Below are 4056 nucleotides of genomic sequence, written 5' to 3'. Positions count from 1 at the left end.
TGTAGGGGGAGAGAAAGTATTTTCAGCTTATACTTTCATCTGAGGGTGGGTAAGTAAAACCATTTTATAACTCAAATCAATTCCAGAACTGACAAGCAACTGAAAAACAAACTGAACCAAATAAGTAAAAACCCAGAGACACAGCATAGGTAAACAGAATCCATTCCCTCAGAAGTTTTCCTAAGAGATTACCACTTGAAGTAGGAATTATTCAGGGTACCTAGTGATGAGCAATAAGCTATTTAACAAAGCTGCATAGATCTCTGTAGTAGGTGTATAATAGGGACATGTAAACTTATAGAAACACAGCACTGTTGATCACTCTAGGTCAAATTTCTAACTTTAAGCAAAGATAGAGATTGAAGTTGAGTTTACTTTGTAGGTGTTTCTTCAAAGAATTGACCATTCTAGTACAGATCATTGAAAGCAAACATATTGAACATTATTTATATGTTATATAAACAACCAAATGTTGTTTATGGGATTCACTTTATTTTTTATTATTTTTAAATTTTTAATTGAAGGTTAATTGTTTACAATACTGTGTTGGTTTCTGTCCTACAACAACATGAATCAGCCACGTGCATGCTGAATTGCTTCAGTCATGTCTGACTCTTTGTGATCCCATGGACTATAGAATGCCAGTCTTCTCTGTCTATGAGATTCTTCAGGCAAGAAAGTTGAGTAGGTTGCCATGCCCTCCTACAGGGGATCTTCCCAATCCAGGGATTGAACCCTCATCTCATTTGTCTCCTACATTGGTAGAAGGGTTCTTTACCACTAGCGCCACCAGGGAATCATCCATAAATATACTTATATCCTCTTCCTCTTGAGCCTCCCTCCCATCTCACCCCCGTCCCACCCCTCTAGGTCCTCTAGAGCACCCAGCTAAGCTCCCAGAAGCTCCCCACTAGCTACCTAATTACACACAGTAGCGTATATATGTCAGTGCTACTCTCTCAACCGGAACCTAGAAATATGGAAAACTTCACAAATTTGTGTGTCATCCATGTGTAGGGTCCATGCTTATCTTTTTTGTATTGTTCCAATTTTTGTATTTGGTCTGCCAAAGTAAGCATGGAACTTACTTTAGATCTAAGGACACATAGGTTGAAAGTGAAATGAAGTGCAAAGATATTTTGTGTGAATAGCAACTCAAACTGAACAGGAGTGACTACATTAATGTAAGACAAAATAGACTTTAAGTTAAAATTTTTATAAGAGACAAGGACATTATAGGATGGCAAAAGGCTTAATTCACCAAAAATATATATATTTACACAGATATTAGTTCAGTTCAGTCACTCAGTCATGTTTGACTCTTTGCAACCCTATGGACTTCAGCATGCCAGGCTTCCCTGTCCAGCACCAACTCCTGGAGCATGCTGAAACTCATGTCCATTGAGTTGGTGACGCCATCCAACCATCTCATCCTCTGTCATCCCCTTCTCCTCCTGCCTTCAATTTTTCCCATCATCAGGGTCTTTTCCAATGAGTCAGTTCTTTTCATCAAGTGGCCGAAGTGTCAGAGTTTCAGCTTCAGCATCAGTCCTTCCAATGAATATTCAGGACTGATTTCCTGCACCAAAGTCAGAATTCCTAAATATGGAAAGCCAACATTGGTAGGAGTGAAGGGAGCGATATAAAAGTCTACAGTCCTAGTAGAAGATTTCAGTACCCTACTTTAAATAGCAGATAGAACAACCAGTCAGATGACCAATAAGTAAATAGGACATTTAACCCCAGATGAATTGGAAGTACATATATATTATATTCCGCCCAATAACAGCAGAATATGCACTCCTATCACATGCACATATAGCATTCTACAGGATAGAACACATGTTAAGCCACTAAACAAGTCTTAATAAATTTAATAAGATTAATATCATACAGCATATCTTTTCCAATCATAGTAGAAACTAGGACTCGATAGCTAAAGGAAAATGAAAAAAAACACAAAAATATGTGGAAATTAAGCAATGCTTTTATATAATCCATGGGTAAAAGAAGAAATTACAAGGGAAATTAGAAAATGACCCAGAGGGATGGTATGGGGAGGGAGGAGGGAGGAGGGTTCAGGATGGGGAACACATGTATACCTGTGGCGGATTCATTTTGATATTTGGCAAAACTAATACAATTATGTAAAGTTTAAAAATAAAATTAAATTAAATTAAAAAAAAAAAGAAAATATCTTGAGACAAATAAAAATGAAAACATACTAAAACTTATGGCATAGGGTGAAAATAATACCAAAGGGAAATTTTTAGCTCTAACCATTCACATAAAAAAGAAGACCTCAAATCAAAATGTTACTTTACGCCTTAAGAAACTAGAAAAAGAACAAGCTAAACCTAAAGCTTTAGCATCATTCCTTCCAAAGAACACCTAGGACTGATCTCCTTTAAAATGGACTGGTTGGATCTCCTTGCAGTCCAAGGGACACTGAAGAGTCTTCTCCAGCACCACAGTTCAAAAGCATCAATTCTTCAGCGCTCAACTTTTTTCAAAGTCCAACTTTCACATCCATACATGACTACTGGAAAAGCCATAGCCTTGACTAGACGGACCTTTGTTGGCAAAGTAATGTCTCTGGTTTTGAATATGCTATCTAGGTTGGTCATAACTTTCCTTCCAAGGAGTAAGCGTCTTTTAATTTCATGGCTGCAATCACCATCTGCAGTGATTTTGGAGCCCCCCAAAATAAAGTCTGAAATTGTTTCCACTGTTTCCTCATCTATGTGCCATGAAGTGATGGGACCAGATGCCATGATCTTAGTTTTCTGAATGTTGAGCTTTAAGCCAACTTTTCACTCTCCTCTTTCAGTTTCATCAAGAGGCTTTTTAGTTCCTCTTCACTTTCTGCCATAAGGGTGGTGTCATCTGCATATCTGAGGTTATTGATATTTCTCCCGGCAATCTTGATTCCAGCTTGTGCTTCTTCCAGCCCAGCATTTCTCATGATGTACTCTGCATATAAGTTAAATAAGCGGGGTGACAATATACAGCCTTGATGTACTCTTTTCCTATTTGGAACCAGTCTTTGGAAGGAATGATGCTAAAGCTGAAACTCCAGTACTTTGGCCACCTCATGTGAAGAGCTGACTCATTGGAAAAGACTCTCATACTGGGAGGGATTGGGGGCAGGAGGAGAAGGGAACAACAGAGGATGAGATGGCTGGATAGCATCACCGACTCGATGGATGTGAATTTGAGTGAAATCCGGGAGTTGGTGATGGACAGGGAGGCCTGGCGTGCTGCAGTTCATGGGGTCGCAAAGAATTGGACTCAATTGAGCGAATGAACTGAACTGAACTGAAACCTAAAGCTAGCAAAAGAAGGAATAAAGATTAGAGCAGAGATACATGAAATCTCTATGCAGGTCAAGAAACAACAGTTAGAACTGGACATGGAACAACAGACTAGTTTCAAATCGGGAAAGGAGTATGTCAAGGCTGTATATTATCACTTTGATTATTTAACTTATATGCAAAATACATAATGAGAAATGCTGGGCTGGATGAAGCACAAACTGGAATCAAGACTGCTGGGAGAAATATCAATAATCTCATATATACAGATGACACCACCCTTATGGCAGAAAGCAAAGAAGACCTAAAGAGCCTCTTGGTGAAAGTGCAAGAGGAGAGTGGAGAAGTTGGCTTAAAACTCAACATTCAGAAAACTAAGATCATGGCATCTAGTCCCATCACTTCATGCAAATAGATGGGAAAACAATGGAAACAGTGACAGACTTTATTTTCTTGGGTTCCAAAATTACTGCAGATGGTGACTTCAGCCATGAAATTAAAAGACGCTTGATCCTTGGAAGAAAAGCTATATCAACATAGACAGCATATTAAAAAGCAGAGACATTACTATGCCAACAAAGATCTATTTAGTCAAAGCTATGGTTTTTCCAGTAGACATGTATGGATGTGAGAGTTGGACTATAAAGAAAGCTGAGCACCGAAGCATTGATGCTTTTGAACTGTGGTGTTGGAGAAGACTCTTTAGAGTCCCTTGGACTGCAAGGAGATCCAACCAGTCCAT

General features: G+C 38.8%; 1 non-coding gene across 1 annotated transcript; it reads right to left on the bottom strand.

Annotated features, from left to right (window-relative positions):
* Nucleotides 1-972: 972 nt before the first annotated feature.
* On the bottom strand, nt 973-1077 carry LOC147375669 (U6 spliceosomal RNA). Its single transcript, XR_015161788.1, has one exon. It is a non-coding gene; the product is annotated as a U6 spliceosomal RNA (small nuclear RNA).
* Between the last annotated feature and the right edge of the window lie 2979 nt (nt 1078-4056).

This window comes from Bos grunniens, chromosome 3, assembly GCF_055505025.1.
Source record: "Bos grunniens cultivar Pamir isolate PY7600 chromosome 3, Bosgru_T2T1.0, whole genome shotgun sequence".
Classification (NCBI taxonomy): domain Eukaryota; kingdom Metazoa; phylum Chordata; class Mammalia; order Artiodactyla; family Bovidae; genus Bos; species Bos grunniens.
This window is presented reverse-complemented; position numbering and strand designations above follow the sequence as displayed.